Consider the following 20,712-nt stretch of genomic DNA (forward strand, 5'->3'; position numbering starts at 1 on the left):
TCGCTTAAACCGCAGGCCTTTTCTGAAGCCCTAGTGCAAACCTCTGTATTGAAATCTACCCCCCTCCCATAGAAATACCAAATCCTGGAATTTTTTATTCCTGAGCGCTTCAATGTCCCATTTTTAGTAGAGTCAAGATGGTTTTTAACTCAGCTTTTGGGATGTTGTTATAAAAGTTAATTAAGGCCAGCGGCCGTTTTGCTGATATTTCAAAAACACCAACGTGATGGTAGGGTTGCGGAGCCAGCATAGTTATGCTAGCTGCTCTCAAGGTGTTTGAAACATAAGTACAGATCCCACCCTTTGTTCTCCCAGAGTTGGATGGTTCTGCCGGGGTATGATAGGTTCTGAAACCATTTAGGTGGATTGGGTTTACTACCCATGTTTCTTGTACACAGACTACGGTGAAGCTATTAACAAAATCACACCAGTCTGCTATATCAACCTTAGATAGTAGTCCTGCCATGTTCCAGAATGCTATCCTTGTATTCCCCTCAGGAGCGGTATGTTCAGAATTAACCAAGTGGTCCTGAATCGGTGGATTGGGTATGTCCAGGACGAGGGGGAGGATGTTTTTAGAGTCAGCAGTAGGAGAAGTAGTCGAAAGCAGGAGTAGTTATGTTGCATGGAAGGGGTAATAGATCAGCAGGTATGTCGGGTGGTGCACTGAGTCAGTCATTCTTATCTAGATTAGAAGAAGTGCTTGCTAAGAGATTGGTGAACCCGATCCTTTCAGGTGGGGGGACTGGGATACTTAAACTGAATGTCTGAGTACTCTGGGGCACTTGTCCTTGCATCTAGGGCCACCAAATAATCAACCAAACTTCTATCCCGAAGTGTCAGCTCAATAGTGTCAAGACAGATAACCAGATCTGGCCTTCTAACTGCATCAATTATGTCCTCACGTATTATTGACTACCAGCCCCTCACATGACGGATCCAGTAGACCGCCTTGTTTCTCACAAAATCACCCCCTTCCCTGTGGGCTGGTAGGCGTAGTTTGGGGACAGTAATCATTAGGACAGTGTTGTTAGAATTAGCCCGAATTGGGAGCAGGCTGCCCGACATAATTTGGAACTTTATCTTTCATTAATCTAGGCAATTGATGACGAAGACTTGGTTTGTCACTCCTGTTTAGGTATTTGTACATCAGGGTCTGGCTAGAATTCAGGATCCCACCGGCCGATGTAGGGTGACCAGTGTCGTGCACCAGGTTTACAGCAACAGGGAGAGGAGCGCAATTGCAAGTCTTGTTACCGGTGTTCAAGGGCAATTTGGTCAGAAGTGTTGAGGACCCTGTGGGATTCAGCGTGGTGCTACCTTTGTGATGCCTACTGGGTGTCACGTTTATGGATTTTAGCTGTTTGTCCATTATAATTAAAGATTTAACCATGGATTTGAGCTCAGATACCTCATCTTATAAGTCTTTTATACATGAGATGAACTGAGCATTAGGCAGGTCTGGGCCTTTGTCTTTTGCTTCTGTGTCTGCTGTCCCACCTATTAAAACACTTAGATCAGGATCGTCATGTGATATCTCAATTAAGGTACTGAAGCAGTTGGTGCAATGAAGGGCCTCACTTCCGGAAGGTGTAGACACACTCACTGTTGACAATGGTGAATGAGTATTAGCCTTACTCACTTTTCCATGCCCTGTAGGAGTTAAAACTGTGGCCCCACATTTTTTGACCATCTCTGGGATTTTCCTGTGGCCCTCCCTTGGTCTTACTTGGGAACCTTTACTCTGAATACATTTAGGGGCTCTGTCCTGAAAGGAGGTCAAAATGTCCTCACAGTCAACTAGGAGGTCTTCTATCCTATCCATTACACAGTTACTTGCTGCATTCTTCTGCCCTTTGTGTTTTTTACTGTGTGCCACCCCAGCCCTGCCCTCGTTCACTTTCCTTTTGCCCCTTGCAGTTACTTACATCAGAAGGTGATCCCTTAGGGATAGAAAAAGACAATATGGCCATACCCAGAGTCTATAAAAATGCAAAAGCACTTACAAAGTCTGCTTAAAAAATAAATGTCAGGGGGGTGGCCCAGCCCGGCCCCCTTCGGGCTGCGAGGAGCGTGGACCGGCCCGCCCTTGGGCCAGGCTTTGCCCGGGTGCGGTCCGTGCTGCGGTGTGCCCCCACATGCTATATAGCACTTGTTGGTTCCGTCAAGTGGGTACAGATGCAGAGGAAAACAGCCGCTTCCTGGGGCCACAAAGCAGTCTGGGATATGTAGTCCCACTTATAAGTCTCTACCGCGTCCCACGCTGCAGTGTGGCCCCACGTGCTATATAGCACCCTTTGGTCTGGACAAGTGGGTGCAGGTGCAGAGGAAAACGGCTGCCTCCTGGAGCCACAGAGCAGTCTGAGATATGGAGTCCAGCTTGGAAGTCTCTAGCACGTCCTGCGCTGCGGTGTGCCCCCACCCACTATATAGCGCTTGTTGGTCTGGTCAAGTGGGTGCAGGAGCAGAGGAAAATGGCCGCCTCCTGGGGCCACAAAGCAGTCTGGGATATGTAATCCCACTTGGAAGCCTCTAGCACACCCCGCGCTGCGGTGTGCCCACACGGGCTATTTAGCTCTTGTTCGTCTGGTCAAGTGGGTGCAGGTGCAGAGGAAAATCACCGCCTCCTGGGGCCGCAAAGCAGACTGTGATATGTAGTCCCACTTGGAAGTCTCCAGCGCGTCCCACACTGCGGTGTGCTCCCACACGCTATACAACGCTTGTTTGTCTGGTCAAGTGGGTGCAGGTGCAGAGGAAAATGGCCGCTTCTTGGGGCCACAAAGCAGTCTGGGATACGTAGTCCTACTTGGAAGTCTCTAGCGCGTCCCGCACTGCGGTGTGCCCCCGCTCGCTATGTAGAGCTCGTTGATCTGGTCAAGTGGGTGCACGTGCAGAGGAAAATGGCCACCTACTGGGGCCACAAAGCAGTCTGGGAAATGTAGTCCTACTTGGAAGTCTCCAACATGTATATGTGTGCTTCATGTTCACAGTAATAATTTTAAATATAAAAAATGTTATCTAATGTAAAACAAATAAATGTGTTACTCTAAATTTATATATATATATTTATATTAACACAAACACACACATATATATGTTTTGTGTCTTTATTTAATTATATATAGTATTAAATATTAGTGGAATTTATTTAATTTAAATGGTATTAAACGTATATATTAAAATATTTAATATATAATGCTTTAAACTTTATTTATATTTAAAAATCAATATTTTTGTATATTTTTATGATATTAGTGTCAGTGATATTTTTTCCCCGATATTTTTGTCCTTACCATTATAAGTATAGGGACACCATATTTTTGTAAAAGATATTTTTGACACAATATTTTTGTCAATGACATTGTTTACCACAATAGTGTGTCAGTGATCCCTGAGTCTGTACCTAGCTCTCATTTTAGACCTGAAGATGATGTGACCACATCCACCCAGTTAACTTATAGCTTACCTGATGCAGTGAGAGAGGGATGCTATGTCTCGGTGTTTAACGGGAAAATAGGCCATTTACATTTAGGGACCATATGGATAGGACTTTCAATTGGGTCAGCATAGTTCACTTTCAGTGTGAGCAACCAGAATCTTGTGTCAAGTGTGCAAGGATTTTTCCAGAAGTACCCTGAGGCACAGAAGGTTTGTTACCTGAATCATATTTAGAATAAGGATGGTAGGAGTGTTGGTGCTGTCATTTTATAGCCAGGGCGATCAAACACCACTTTACATGCTGGATTGTTAGGAGCACAAAGTATTTGCAACACTGTGGATTGTAACAGCAATCCACAGTGCTTAATTTGCTTGCTTGAGCGTACTGTTAACTCAGGCAGATTTCACAGCTTTCTCCCCAGTAGGGCTGACTATTAGAGGCAATGTTCATGCAAGGACATACATTTTGACATCCACAGACAGGGAAGGCGTAGAGAAGTGTATGATGTGGCAATCTTTTAATGATCTTTATTGGTGTTTTTTGGGGGCGATGTAGGTTTATCTCTGGTTCCTGGGTTACTTTTTCCTCTTTACACATAGAAAAAGAAAAAAATGAGGAGAAATAAATGTATTTCTCCTTGTTGCACCTTCCTCACTCGTCCCTTGGCAAGGCATAGGCCGTAACGCATTCCCAGGTTTATGAAATCTTGTTAGTATGGGAATGTGTCAAATGGCATGGGTCTTTCGTGGCAACACTCACTGTCCCGCCCACGGCACACCTCCCTGTCGCAGGGTCGGTCAATACAGAGTTGATTCGGTCCATGTTTATAAGGCCATGAAAAGCCACGCAGGGTAGCTTTACATGGCCTTGTAAATATGGCCCTGCAGTGTGCGCCACCAGAGCACCAATAAAAGTGATGTTCCGATGGCGCAAAGAGCCATGTAAATATAGCCCTGAGAGTTGAAAATCCTGAACCTGTAAGATAGGGGAGCCTGAGGTAATGCTGTGTAAGCTTATAAGTAGCTCTAATGTCTGAAAACTAGTCCTATGCAAACTTGAGGGACAGCTCTGACATTTGAGAAAGATATATGAACCATGAGAAATAGCTGAAATGCATTGTTATAGTACAACTTTTACAGAACATGTTAATTGTTGTTTCTCCACATTAAATTTTATAGCGTTTTTTAAACATTGTGCACCTTTTAGCAGGTTTATTTTCATATCTGTAGAACATGAGAATCAGCTATGGTACAGCGGAATAAGACGTGCAACCCGAAGGGCCTGGAGCCTTATTCTGTAAAAACTTTGTAAACCAAAGTATATTGCATGAAACTCTAGCCTATAGGATCTAAATACCCAGAGGAATGATCTCTTGACTAAAGCTGGGGACTGTCTGATAAGGAACTTGTGAAACAACTTTGAGGCCTGAGCCAAGAAAATTGCTGTAATGGGAGGAACACGCATAGCGTGTACAATGTTTGCTGCATAACGTGTGACTCTGCTATCTCATCCATGAGTCATTAAATATCTGACATGAAGGAAGATTTTTTTGTCTGTAGCGTGTCCCAGCCAGAGTGCTGTAACCAAGGCCTCAGCTGCTTTCTGTATTTTTGTACTCAGGAAATTGATCTCTCTGAACATTACATATGTTTGCCTTGTGCAATTTGTGTACCAAGGGGCATATTTATGCTCTGTTTGCTCCGAATTTCTGTAATTTTTTAAAGCAAATTCGGTGTAAACTTAACTCCATATATAATATAGGAGTCAACATCATTTTTCAGGTGCGTGAACCCACCTTGCGTCAATGAGATGCAAGGTAGGCATTCCTGTCCAAAAAATGATTCTAAGTCCGTAGTGCCATATTTATCCCCATGCTAAAAGGATGTACAGGTGAGCGGCAGACCCAAAAAATTACATTAACCACTTTGTGCGTCAAGTTTTAACACCTGGGTCTGACCAGGCAATAAAATGAGCCACATACACCACTACTTAAGGAAAAATCACAGAAGGAACATTTGCTACCTCCAGGACAAAGGTTGTACTGCTCAATATAGGCACACGCTGCAGACGTCCGCAATAACAGCTGATCCTTCCACCTCCACAACTGCAACCCAAAACACCACCACAACACCCACAAAGGCAATGCAGAAGGCAGGAGAGGATATTTTGGCAGAGAACAACCCTCCTTGGCCTCAGGGAGAAAGACATCATCAGGACTTACTGTCTCAACCGGGAGTCCTTTCTACGCCTCCTGAACCAGATTGCACCAGACATTGCAGCCAGGATGAAAACTCCCTACAACATACCACCCATCACAAAGCTCCTTACTGTTCTGCACATGCTGGCTTCTGGATCCTTTCAGACAACAGGGGCACTAGTGGTTGGTGTCCCCCAGCCATCAACATCAGTTTTCCTGCCTAAGGTCCTAGATGCCATCATCCGCCTCACACCCCACCACATCTGCTTTCCAAACACCCAGCAACTGCAGCTGGAGACCAAGGAAGGTTTCTATCTAATTGCTGGGTTTCCTCATGTGCTGGGTGCGATGGACTGCACCCATATACAACAGGTGCCACCTACAGCTACGGAACACCTATATAGGAACCGCAAGCACACCCATTTGATTAATGTGCAGGCCATTGTAGACCACCGTGGGCTCTTCACGAACATTTCAGCCAAGTATCCCGGCAGCATCCATGATGTTTATATATTCAGGCACTCCACCATCAATGAGTGGTTCCTGGAAGGACAATATGGCAATGGCCTACTTGTCGGTAAGTCAACCAACCTATCAAAACACACAGAAAAACCAACCCTGTAGCAGAAACAACATATAGATCACAACAAGGACGCATGGGCATGGGACCACAGATGTACTGGCAACATCACATATACAACATGCCACAGAACACTGCAATGATTGGACATCACAAACGCAGACACCCACATGTACCTAACACAGCCACAAACTAACAGCCGCAACATGTGAAGGACATGTGGAGCTATGGCCCCTTTGCATACAGAAGAAGACCACAAACTACTACAAGTGTCCACTGGTTGACTACTAAATAAACTTCACACATATTAGATCAAACGAGCAATAGCTTTGCCATGTCAAAGGGCCTATGGCACATCCATGTGAAGAAAGTCATACCTAGGCACATCCCCACCTCATTCATGTTGTGCAAGATTCATGCACAATCTACATCAAATGCCACCCAAGTGGTACCAACAACAACTACATCTCATCTACACATACCTGACATATCTGTAGGCAGCACATACATCTGTTGAATGCATTGTATTGCACACAGAGGAAGACTAATGTACCTGCCATTAAAGACTATCGGGCAGAATCATGAGATAGTGCCAGAACTACTCAATTTACACCTCACATGCCCCACTTAGTGCCCCCCTAACACCATCATGCCTGTACTGTAGACTATCAATAGTTCACCATGGTGCTGATTCATTGTTAAATTGTAATGTACATGGATGCCATAGTAGGTCCCTGTAGGAGTATGGAGGGCATGACTGGCCATACATGCATTTTACTAAGTGACACTTCTGAAAAATAGCTGGGCACCCTCCCAAAGTCTGCACTGTGCATGTGTGGTAAGACTGGCTGAAAATCCAATTACTAAGAAGCTAGGACATACACCTGTACCAAATATGTGATACACACCCTTGGACACCTGGACACTCATCATGAATCTGTTGTCTGGTCGGAGGCTGCTTGGTAAACTTCCACCGCCGTTAGACCGCCATTGTGGTCTAAACTCTGACAGACATTTTAGGAGTTCACTGCTGGGCCTATGGGAGGAAACAATGTTTCCACCCGCCAGCCCAGCTGGGAATAGGGCCATTGCAGCTGGTTTGTAATTGATCCAGCTGCAATGTGGAGTTAGGACGGGTGCAGAAGCACCGGTTGAGCTTTCTACTGCCTGTAATTCGTGCTTTGGAAAGCGCTACATGTCTGTCCATGGGGGCCCCTGCACTGGCCATGCCAAGAGCATGGCCAGCGCAGTGGCCACCAAGGGGCACCTGAGACCCCCATTCTGCCAGCCCTTGCATGGTGGTGGAACCCCCATGCAAAGGCTGGCAGATTGGGGAGTCAAAATCTGGAAGGCAGTGCTGCTTGCAGCACTGCCCTGGTGGATTAAGACCACTGGGATTGCCAGGCTGCTTGCTGGTGGCTACCTGGCAATGTTGGCGCTCCAACCGTGGTGAGTCCACCACGGTCATAATGTGGCAGTCATACTGCCACAACCGTGGCGGTCCAACTGCCACTGTTAGTCTGGCATTCTTGAGACCGCCAGATTTGTAATGAGGGCCAAGATGGCTGACACGCCCAGCATCTGCCACTAAGGTCCACTAAGTGTTGCACTGCATGCATAATGCCACATGCCAACATCAACGGAATAGGCTGGCTTTGTAGGGCAACTATGCTGGTTACACATCTGACACCATTGGCTGCCTCCATCTAATATAGGACCCTGCTATTAATATGGACTACACAAAACATGTTACATACATGATGAACATACGTAATAGAATCCGGATGGTCATATATAGGTCCCTGAGTCAGTACTTAAGAATGTCATGTACATAAACACAGTCAAATTGAACCATATTACAAGACCAGGAACATACACAACACCACAATCACCTCTAATACACTACTCAAACTGAAACCAACTGCTGCCATGGAATATTCCAGATCCCTCTCAAGTCTTTACTAAATTTCCCCCTCTTATCTTTGCAGCTGAGCAAGGTTATGGCATACAGCCGTGGGTCATGACCCCATTTGCAAATCCAACAGCCAATGAACAGCATGCCAACAATGAAGCACACCAAAAAACACAAAATGTGGTGGAGAGGACTTTTGGCCTTCTCAAATTCAGGTTCAGGTGCCTAGACATTACAGGAGGAAGCCTCTTGTATATTCCCCCATGGTATGCAAGATTATACTGGTATGTGCTATCTTGCACAACATGTGTGTTAGAAACAATGTCCCCTGGGATGGACAAGTTGATGTCCACAATGAGGAGGAGGAGGATGATGGGGCTGTGGACCTTGAGGGGGAACAACCAAACACAGCGGCAAGAGTTTGCAGAAGACTGACCATTGTTGAGAACTTTTATACCTAGTCAACCAAAAAATTACTTTGTAAATACCTCCAATAAATTTTGTTTAAAAACATAATGTTTGGTCTACTCATTGTCCAATACACTTGCCATTGGAATGTGAATCTAACCTCAGGGAGTGTGTCAGAAACACAAAAACAAAAAGTATGGTATACACATCCTTGGTGATGTAGCAGGTTCTACAGTCTCCATCTCACATATCAGTGACACTCAAATCCCTGGCATGTAAATTCTGAAGGCCAAGATATGCACCACTACATATATCGTACCATCATGTGGGCAATGGGCAATTTCATAGGACATCCACCACCACAACACCATGCCTAACAGGTTGTATGCAAGGGGGCCACACATAAGGTAGGGGCTGTCAAAAAATAGAGGTTAAGTAATGTTTGAACTGAACACTGTCACTACTCTCTTTGATTGTAGCTTTGCCTGCACCATACATGTGTGTCAGGGGGGGACATCATAGGTAATGATGCTTCAGTAATTGCTCATGGAATTTAATCAATGTTGAAAGCTGAACCTGCCCAGCGTGTCCATGGGAATATGTTCTGGCACTGCAATTGGCCACATCCGTGACACATAGAGGACTGTAAATCATATATGGCACATGCACATTAGCTGGGGAATGGCCAATGGCTTGGCAGAGACATAAAGCAGGGGTGTTGAATCCATGTACAAACATGTAACAGATTGTATGGTTCAAATGATTTTTTAATGGGAGAATGCATCAGCCAAATGATAGTCTAGATGGAACGTAGGCAGAGTGTGTAACACACCTTATCTACATAGGATTCACACCTGTCACACAAATTGGCTTGATTCACATATACCTACTGCTAATAATGAGAAATATATGAAGACAAATGTATTAGTGTCCATACTAGGTAGCAACCGGTATGCCATTATCCACAATGATTCACCTGAGTCTGCATGTCTGCACAGTATGCCCCGTATAACAACATTACACAGCACATAGCAATACAAACCACTCATTGTCACTGTAAATAGCTCATACATGTACTGCCCTCCAATATCACAATCAGGTGTGGCATGTGCGGACATGTGCAGCATTGTCCTATACTGTCAGAGACCAACATCACACTGAGTGGGAGTAGACACAGCCATATCGTTAGCATCTGTCAAAGGATAAATACGGCACTAAGAAGATAATACACCTCAACATCATTCAGTTATGGTAAGAGTCAGCTAGGTTGTGGCATGCTGGGAGAATTGCATTCCCATGTTCAACAGTGGATGTGGATGGACAGCTCTGAGATACCCACAAATTCTTGCTGATACAACACCCATGTCACGCAGAGACTACTCAAGTGCTGTGGAATGTGTAATGCCATGTGTGTCTTCCACTTGTTACATCTCACTAATATCGCTAATGGGACATTAACTACTAAGTTGACAGTTGTAGGAAAAGGCAATATCTCCACATTACACAAGTCACATGTTTTATCCTGTCCCTATATCACCTGGCACTGTTGCTGTTGAAGATGTATATAAGGTGCTAGCAGACAAAAGACTGGGAGCAATGGAGGACACAATACATACCTCACCAGTTATGGCAGAAAAAAGAGATAATGGCCAGGCATACACCAAAACAGACACTGTAAGACACCAATGTCTACATATCAAACTTTAAACTGATGTACAGACAGGATGGGCATGTTCGTACATGACCCAGACATGTTTGTCACTAGCATACCATGGTATTTGCCCTTCGCATGGTACAAGAACAGGAGACAGTCACATACAACTCCATCTGTATCATGTAATTTGTCCAACCTTTACATCACAACATGTATACAACCCCGAAGCAGGCTGAACATGGACACAACTTTGGACTCCAAAACATCCATACATGTCCTACATGTGTAAGCACATGATCTCTGTACCTGAGAGGGGAAGGCTAACATCAGGTACTGCACTGGAATTCATTACGGCCAGGTCTGTATGACCACATTTGTGCATGTCTCCATCTACTAGAGAGTGTGCTCAGGCTGGAAATTAGCTTTCATAAATGGTAGAGATCCAGCTCAATAAACCCATGCACCACAGCTCTGACAACATCAACGTAAGATAATGTCAGATGTTTGATGCACATGCACAGGGGGCAGAGTGAAGTGGAGCGCCATTAACCTGCACCTTCACATGCAATCATAGGTTTGTGTAGCCACACAAGCTCACACATTGATGAAGATGGATGGGCCTGCCATCTATGCCACACTGCAACACAGTGGTACTGCATTGTATGTGACAGGCATGACTAACATCATGTTGACAAATCTGAATATAAATTTGGAGGCAGGCACACATATCCCAAAGATCTCTGCACACATTTACCACCATAATGGGCCAGCCCTGGTAATGTGAATGGATTCAGTACAAAAGCTAGCCTAGCAGCAAAATATTGGCATAGGTGTCACAACACCTGTGAGAGTGAACATGTTCTCATCAATTGTGTAGTGACATATAGAACATAGGTGCCGGTGATGTGACTACATGGGAAATAGTAAAAAAAAAAGAAAAATCAGTCTATGCAGGAAGATATCGCTGTGAGCTTGCACAACCGATTGACACAGCAATGTTGTGATGTATGACACAAATGACACAACACATGTCTATACAGACACATGACATACAGCATTGTTCAGCAACACACGTGTCCATGACATCTGCAGCAACTGAGATGCATGGGAAAGTCCGTGGCACATGTGTAGCTGACCAATAACTTGTGAAATGTGATAAGTAACCAGTGAGTAGACACACATGCACACTCAACCTGACAGGGGATACGTGATGTCAATGCAGTCTCAGTCCACTGCATACTCTGAGTATGTAATGGTTGACACATGCCTTAGCCTTAGCATGTGTTTGAGACAGGGCCTAAATACAAATATGTTTGTAGGTATATAGACATATATTGCCCACAGACATAACTATGTACTCCACCTACTATTCACTAGTCGTACACATAGATACACACATAGCACACATGTGCCAAAAAACATGTGGACACAGTGCAGGGACACATGCACATATGCACAAAGTATGAGTGAGTGCCTACAGCTGAATCATGAATACATGTATTGGTTGCACATAGCAATGGCACCGTAAGGACATTCATGCATAGACTTGCACATGTAACCAAACAACATATACCACATAGTAGGACAGCCCATGTAACATGTGAAATTAATCAGGGTGCAAGCAATGGTTACATTGGAAAAAATTACACTATTCCGATATGCGTAAAAAAAAACTTCACAAATGCATCAATACCACACCGCAATGTGGAGAAAATGACGCCTGGACCCTGAGCAGCAATTCAAAGTTACCGCTACCCTGAGTGCGCCATGGAGAAAAATAGATGCATTACTCTCATGCGCCAAAAAAACACGATTGACACTAAAAATGTGATGCACGAGCCCAGGAAGTGATGTACCAGGATATCCTGCCTGCAAGCATGGTACAGTGAGTGTGGTTCCACTTTCACTTCACAATCTGTTACCCTGTGATTGTGTGTGGTTGTTTTTTGGAGGTGCTGGCGGATTTGTGGTGTGTTTGGAGGTCTTGTTGTGTCCCTTGTGCTGTGTCCTTTATTTTTGGTGTTTAAATTGACTATTTACTTGCAATTTGTATTGATAGTGTACTATTTTTGTCATTGTATTGTGGGATGTCTGTCTGGGGTAGTTTAGTTGTTGTGGTAATTTGGGGAGTTTGGAGTAGTTTTTCGGCTTAAGTTCCCTTTCTTATATTCCTTTGGGTAACGTCCTTTCCCCTTTGGAAATGTCTGGGAAAGGTAGGATGGGGATAATGTCGTCTGATGAACTGGGGGGTTCATATGGTTGGTGGCCCATTACCTGCCTCTGATGCTGCACCTGGGTGGCCGGGTGTTCCTCGGCTACCCCACTGAGGCAAGGCAGCTGCGGGGGGTCAAGGTCATATACCATCGGGCACACATTTTCAAGATTTAGGGGGTTATTACAACTTTGGAGGAGGTGTTAGTCCGTCCCAAAAGTGACGGTAAAGTGACGGATATACCACCAGACGTATTACGAGTCCATTATATCCTATGGAACTCGTAATACGGCTGGTGGTATATCCGTCACTTTACCGTCACTTTTGGGACGGATTAACACCTCCTCCAAAGTTGTAATAACCCCCTTAATCTGATGCAGACTGACGTGCTGTATTTGTGATAATGGTCCAGCCATTGCAACAACCATAGCATGGCCCTCAGGTGGGATATACATGTTCAAACTGTCCCAAATGGTAATGGAGGTGTTGTGCTAACAGACAGCTGCATGACAATGCCATGTAGACATAGGTGGTCATTACGACCTCGGCGGTCTTTTCTGAAGACCGCCGAGGGACCGCCGGGCCATTATGCCAGTGCTGGCGGTCTTCCGCACGGGCCATTATGACCGTTGGCAGCGCTCCATCCTTTTACGGACGGAGAGCCGCCAACAGCCATACTGGCGGCAGGCGGGGAAGTGGAGGTAGCTCCACCTCCACCGCCACGCCAACAGAACACCGCCCTGCGAATCACATCCTGTGATTCGCTGTGGCGGTGTTCTGTTGGCGTGGCGGTGTCGGCGGCGCTACCCCCATGGGTTCCGTTCCCTCCCGGAGGATCACTGGAACAGGTAAGGTGATCGTCCGTTAGGGAAGGGAGGTGGGGGTTGTTGTGTGTTGTGTGCATGCATGGGGGTGTGCGTGTGTGTATGTTGAGGGGGCATGTGAGTGCGTGCATGAATGCAGGGGTGTTGTGTGTATGTGAATGAGTGCATGCATGAATGCGGGGGTGTTGTGTGTATGTGAATGAGTGCGTGCATGAATGCGGGGGTGTTGTGTGTATGTGAATGAGTGCGTGTATGCCTGCGTGCGTGTATGTGTGTAGAAATGTTGGGGATTGAAGTGGGGAGAGGGGTCCTGCCACCTTTGGGGGCTGGCAGGGGTGGTGGGGGGGTAGGGGAGGGTGTCGGGGTGGGGGTGGGGGTGACCCCTAACAGTGCCAGGGAAGGGATTCCCTGGAACTGATAGAGCTTACCGCCATGGATTTCATGGCGGTCCCAAACCGCATGAAATCCATGGCGGTAAGCTGGGTCAGGTGGGTTGTGATACCGCCGGCGGTATAGTGACGACCGCCGGGCTGGAGACCCAGGTCTCCTGCCCCGCGGTTGTCTCCGCCCTGGCGGGTGGAACAGTGAAGCGGCGGTTGGCCATGGCGGTAAGCGCCATGGTCAAAATCTCATTTTTTAGACCGCCAGCCTGTTGGCGGTCTTACCGCCGCTTCACCGCCGTCTGCCAGGGTGAAGTGCACCACAGGAGTGCCATGGACAGTAATGGTTGGTAGATGTGTGGGTCGACCTCATCAGAGAATACGTGTGATTGAGTGATCATAGTTGTCTGTCAGATTCACTGATCTTCCATTAGGATGACTTCCTCACACAGCCTAACAAGTTTACACTGAACTATGTTGTCCATTTGCATTAACTTGGATTTACACTAAGCAATGTTCAACATTCATGTCTTACAGGTGGACCTGCCTCATACACCATCAGAGAGGTGGCGAGATTTGAAGACCCCAATGCGTCCAGTAGGTGTCATATTGTGACTCCTGTTAGCTACTCCAGGGTTTGTTGTGAGTCAGTCAGAAGTGTGGAATACAATGAGTGATGTATTTTTCTGGACCAATGATCAGAAATCATAGGAGGATGGATGGTGACATCATTGGGCATGTGTAAGAGGCCCAAGCACAACCGGAGCTTCAATATTAGTGAGGCTTTGGGGATGCTATGCCCTGTGCTGTGTATACAAGGTAGGCTTAAGGGACATTTTGTGGCTTCACATTTCCTTGTCAATACGGCCTTCTCACATGCAGAACTTTGTGAGGAAGCAGCGTGCAATAGGTGTTGCTGTGGCTGTGCCACAGCAAAACCCATAGCAATTAGACAGTGTCCCAGATCAACACATTTTCTTACACTAGAGGCTGTACCAAATTCTGAAAACACACCAAGGTATGGCTTTAGCAGGCCACAGCGAGCTAACATATATGTTGTTGTACCCTCCATTTTTGCTTTTCTATGGGTGCTGCATTTGGCAGCACACATCAAAACTGCAAAGACACTTTAAAGATTTTGGGGGTCATTCTGACTTTGGCGGGCGGCGGACGCCGCCCGCCAAAGTAACCCCGTCGAAAGACCGCGGGGGTCATTTCGACTTTCCCGCTGGGCCGGCGGGCGACCGCCAAAAGGGCGCCCGCCGGCCCAGCGGGAAAGACCCTGCAACAATGAAGCCGGCACCCGTCGCGATTTTCACTGTCTGCAAAGCAGACAGTGAAAATCTTTATGGGGCCCCCAGGGGCCCCACGACACCCGTTCCCACCATCCTGTTTCTGGCGGTGTAAACCGCCAGAAACCGGCTGGCGGGAAGGGGGTCGGATTCCCCATGGCGGCGCTGCTTGCAGCGCCGCCATGGAGGATTCTCCGGGCCAGGGGAAATCCGGCGGTAAACCGCCGGATCCCTTTTTCTTACTGCGGTTTTACCGCTGCGGTCAGAATGGCCCTCGAAGCACCGCCAGCCTGTTGGCGGTGATTCCGTGTCCCTCCACCCTGGCGGTCCATGACCGCCAGGGTTGGAATGAGGGCCTTTGTTTGTGTAGGAAGGTGTCCCTCCATTCACAATGACTATCCCCCCCTCAACGCAGCCAGCTATGAACCATGGTGCAAGTGTGGCTGGGTCAAGTACTGAAAGCAAGATTAGCATCGGCATAGGTGACATCACAGTGATGCGCTGCCAATTGTCTGTCAGCACGGTGCTCTGTCACATTCCCATATGTTGTGGGGTTGTACAATGAGATTGGCTTGCATGTAGTTTGAAGGGCAACATGTGCTGGCATGAAATTGTGTGTAAAAGGAATACTAATGGCTGACCACATATTCATGGATGTCTGCAATCATAGGTCACAGGCCAGCTGTATATGTACATAGCATGCCTGTTGTAAACAACCTTGTCACAGCACCATAATCAGCAGTGTGTGCCACACATAGCTCACACTTGTTGAAAAGATGGCACAGATGTAGGGTTCGACCTGCAGTACTCTCTAGGGGGGATTCTGTAGGAGACATATACACAACACAGGTGACTGAGTACCCTCCAAAGATGATGGGGTAGTGGTACAGCAAGGAGCCATAATGTACAGAACTGCAGTAATCAGTGTACACAATGTGTGGACAACTCCACTCAAGATGTTTCAGGTTAAAGTCTATTAATCTACTAACACTAGATGTCAGCAGTTTAACCAATATGGTGCAGCCACCATGTGAATTGTGACTAATGTAGGTCACATCACAGATGTATAAGAAGGCAATGCTGTGTGTGTAGCTGCTGGTACTGTGGGGATATCTGACATGCATCTGCTAAGGATGTAAGACGCTTCTGGATACAGTTACAGAACCCATAACTGTGCCACTATTACTGTGGCCTTAAGGGCATCCATACATCCACTATGTGTGTGCTATTGAGCACACATAGGACTACATGGAACAGGGTAGGGGGCTTCAGTGCTGTTATGTCTTGCCAACAGTGATGTGCAGCTCAGGGTTTGTCCACCCCCTCTCATGGCAAGATAGCATCAGTTGTACATGTGGCCACAGCATGGGAAATACAGCTGGACAGTGGTAAAGTAGGCTCAGGGCAGGTTTTACACCTGGACACATAAATGTAGATGTACTACAACATAGGACACCAGCTTTGTAGTTAGCAGTCCCCCTAAGAAATGGCCCACACCTTCACTCCATGATGAGTGCTCAGGCCTTGGTGTATCATCAGGGGTGTTGAGCTGATGGATAGCATGCCCAACCCCCCTTCTGCTCAGGGAGACAAGAAATCCATACTTGTTGAGACACGTGTTTCTCACAGTGAATATGTGAGTGATGTTGAGCAGGTCATTGTTAGTTCCTATCAGCTGTGGCCCGTCTTGATTTACAATGGATTGACGTCATCTCACTGACATGTACAAGATACTGGTGATTTATGGTTGGATATAGAAGCAGATGAGGAGCAATTCATTTTTTTGAGGTATGTGTGTGGTACTGGATGTGTAATCAGCTGAGGCAGTGTGTTACAAATCTGTACATATTCCACTCAATGCTGATACTGATGGTTGCTTGTCCTCATTTTACAGCTACCAACATGACTACTGATGAGAAGCGCCAGTTCACCCGAAGGGTCGAACGCTACCGCCACATCCTCAAGGTGTATACAGGATATCACCGCATGGCACGTCGGTTTCGTGCAGAAAAAGCTTCTGGGGAATAGCGAGCATTTCCATAGGGGAGACCCGCACAGCCACACAAGACGATGCATGGAGCAGGCTCTTCAACTATTCAGGGGCTCCAAGCTGCACCCACCCCATCCACATCTGCAGCACCAATCCCCACAGAGGCACCAGTTTTGCCACCACCAGACGCTGGGCCATCCCAGTTCGAACTGGACCTACGTCGGGACATCATCTTGATCCTCAGGCATTTGGACAAGTTAGAGGAGGCTTTGGCAGATGACCGCAAACTCTTAAAGCACATTAAGAAGAAGGTGAAAACATCAATTAAATGAACTTGAACAATAATGGACTACCTCCCAGGTCCTTCCCCTCCTTTTAAAGTTGTACCATATTTTAGTTTTGGTTTTCTGTAGTTAGTGGTAGGTTAGTGTAGTGTAGACATTAGGATAAGTGTAGTTGGGGGGTGGGTTACTATTCTTATGTTTTTATTGGTGGGTTGTTGAGCGTTGGGGTCATGTTGGGGTTTATATGTGTTTCTATAAAAGATAAAAAATAAAAAATATAAAAAAATACAAGAAATGTAATTTGTTTAGGCCATGGAATTAGTTAGTAGAAATGTAGTTGTAGTAATTGTTGTCCTACTTGTTTCCTAAGGGGTTGGGGGGCAATGTTTAGAATGTGGTGTTTTATGTGTAAGTTAAGCTTGGCATAGGTCAGATAGATTTAGTTGTATGATAAGTATAGTTAGTATAGGTTAGTTTAGGATAGGGTAGGTTTTAGTTGTTTTTAAGTAGATCATTTTCCTAATAAATATCTTGTTATAATTGTATACAGTTTGTGTCTCAGGGTTTTCCCCATGAGTACACTGGGCAAATTGGGGAAATGGCCTAGGGAATCTGTCTTGCTTCCAAGACTCTCATTTACCATGTGCTACCCCTATTGACAACAGAGCTGTCACATTGACTACAACATCACATCTACTAGTCCATGCATCTGCCATCCAGTGTACCCACCATTCATGATGACTATGTATACTTTGTATTAGACAGGTAAGTCTGGTACTTCAGCTGTCATTGTTGGGGTACTATAGTAATAATGTTGGGAACCACAGCACATCTGACAACAGCCACAATTGGAACTCTATCCTGCAACACTGACCGGTGGCCATCACTAATGAGGTTAGCTACCTCTGTACCACACCGATGAGTTCTTCTGGTACTCCCAGCTGACAATATTGCCCTACATGTGCTTTTCAGCCATACCTGCCATATATGATGAGGAAACCATATATATGTGTCCTTCATTTGTAACATAGTGAATTGCTTGTAGGAGAAGAGACCAGCATACACATTGTCATGTTAGGATTCTTGTATGTAGCTTTCTGTCCCCCCAGTCCTCCACCGATGTACTGATATTCTGTGACCAGTGACACAGATTCACACTTTACAATCATTTAGCTGACTAGGTGGCTGACAATAGACGTAGACACGCTAAATTTGTACAATGTGTTTATTTACAAGTGGAAGTGTGAAAGTGAGATATTTACAATAACCAGGTCAGAGACCCCATTTGTCAAATCCAGATATTTGTGACATGATACAAGTCCAGAGTTGAGGGACATGTCATGAGACATGCTTCAGATTAGTGTTGATAAGTGCGGAGGAACAAAAATTGCCAATTGGTAAGTCAGAGACAATGACAGTCCGTAGCAGATAGGTCAACAGTGGGTGAGTGAAGAGTGCACATATCCTACTGTGACAACACTGGCATGATCTTTAGCCCAGATCTAAGGAGAAAACTGCCCATGTGGCACAGACTGGTGCTACCGGGTACTTTTCTGAGTAAAAGTAATTTGTTCCACATCTTCATCCTCTGATGCGTGTGGTGCCTCCGGTGTCATTGGTGGTGGTGGTGGTGAGGCAGAAGGGTCCACATACACTTCAGGGGTTAGCGATGTAGAGCTGCCATTTGTGGTATGACATATGGCATCACCGCAGCAAGGAGGAACTGCTGATTTTTCAATATAGCTGCAACATCCTGGTGGTAGGGAGCCGTGTCGTCCCTGAGGGATGCCACTTCACGCTGAATGGAGTCCAGTTTGTTGTCTGTCATGCTGTTGCCAGTTTGGGAGGGCAGTTGTTGTGGCCTCTCTCTCATGGCAACAGCTATGTCCACCAGACACTGCTGGACTCCACGCAGTGGGGAGTGTGTGCTTCGGATGGCAGCTGTGTGTTCATTAGCTGTCACGAGGCACATGCACACTCCCTCTAGGCTGCCTGCCATGGTCTCCATCCTCACCTGCACCTGCTTGACCAGCTCTCCCTGGACTCCTACCACTGTCCTCTGGAAGCTTGTCTCTGGGTCCTCAGAGTCCTGAGCTGTGTTTGTACTGGCAGGTAGTATATTCTGGGTGTTGAGTGGATCATCTGGGGAGGCTGCAACATTGATTGTCCTCCTTGCAACTTTAGGTGGTGTCTGGAGAGATCCCAGGACATCCTGGAAAGTCTGTTGGCTGATTTTTGTCAGCTGGTCATCCATCTTATCGGTGAACTCCTGGACAGGCAGATCAGGAGGAGAGACTTCATCCTCTGCAATGAGATGGTGTAAAAGCAATCTTTCTATGTTGTGGCAGTTGACATGGCACATCATTAAATTGCTATCGGAGGCTCAGTGACAACTTACAGCCCAAACATTGTACTTGTACATTATAGGTCCTATTTATCAGCCTTTTGGCCCACCTGAGTGTAACGTAAAGGGAAGCTCAGGTGGCGCAATAGGATGTGTCATGTTTACAAGGTGTGAAGTATTCCCTTATAGTGGCTTGACACCACCTTGTTATTATAGCCCCTTCCCACGCATCAATATGCATGGGAGGACCTTGCAATGGCTGTTGCAGTGGCAAGCCACACCAACACACATTGCATTTTGCGCCTGTCCCAGTTTTACATGTTTTCATGCACCTGAGGCGGCACCAATATCTTACACCACCCCAGGGATGGCATTACCAAGGTGCAATAAGGAAGTTTACTTTGATTGCTCATCACGTTTAGGTTTGTGTATGTGTACTGCATTCCACAGCACACATAGATCTAGCATATTGCCATGTCTGTTTCTAGTTGTGCTGAAAGGTGCTCTACCTACACAACTATGATCTCATCGTCAACGCAGCAAAACTTGCACTATGGTGCAGGGGATGCAGCATTGTGGCAGGGCAGCTAATTTACCACTGGCACAGGGGTGGACCCAGGGATCGCTGACATGGGTATCATTTATTGATGTGAACAGCATTTTGTACATGACAGTGGCTGGTGCCACGAAAGTATGGACATAGCCAGTTGACTTATTTTCTTCTTTGATCAGGGCCTCTAGCTGGTTTGATGGAGAAATTGCAGCTAGCTGTACAAGTGCACACATGGACACTCATTACAAGTCTGGCAGTCCTATGACCACCAAACTGCCATTGGCAATATGAACACTGCCAACAGCGCTGGTGGAACTGGCACATTTAGGCAGTGGGGAAATCCCCAGGGGACAATGGTCTGGCACTGGCAGGTTGCAGCCAGCTAATGGAGTGGCAATGCGATCTGTCTTGTGACACCAGCCTTGCATTACGATCAGTGCTACCCTCCAGATTATGATATTGCTTTTCTAACAGCTTTACATGGTGGTCCAACCGCCATGCACAGTTTGGTGGTAATGTGATGTGGTGTGCCCAATGGGTGCCCCTGCTCTGCCCATGCACCTGTCATGAGCAGTGCAGGGGCCTCCATGACCCAGCCTTTTGCACTTTCCACTGCCTGATTTGCGGTGACAAGTGCAGCGTG

The sequence above is a fragment of the Pleurodeles waltl genome, chromosome 11 (assembly GCF_031143425.1).
Source record: "Pleurodeles waltl isolate 20211129_DDA chromosome 11, aPleWal1.hap1.20221129, whole genome shotgun sequence".
Classification (NCBI taxonomy): Eukaryota; Metazoa; Chordata; class Amphibia; order Caudata; family Salamandridae; genus Pleurodeles; species Pleurodeles waltl.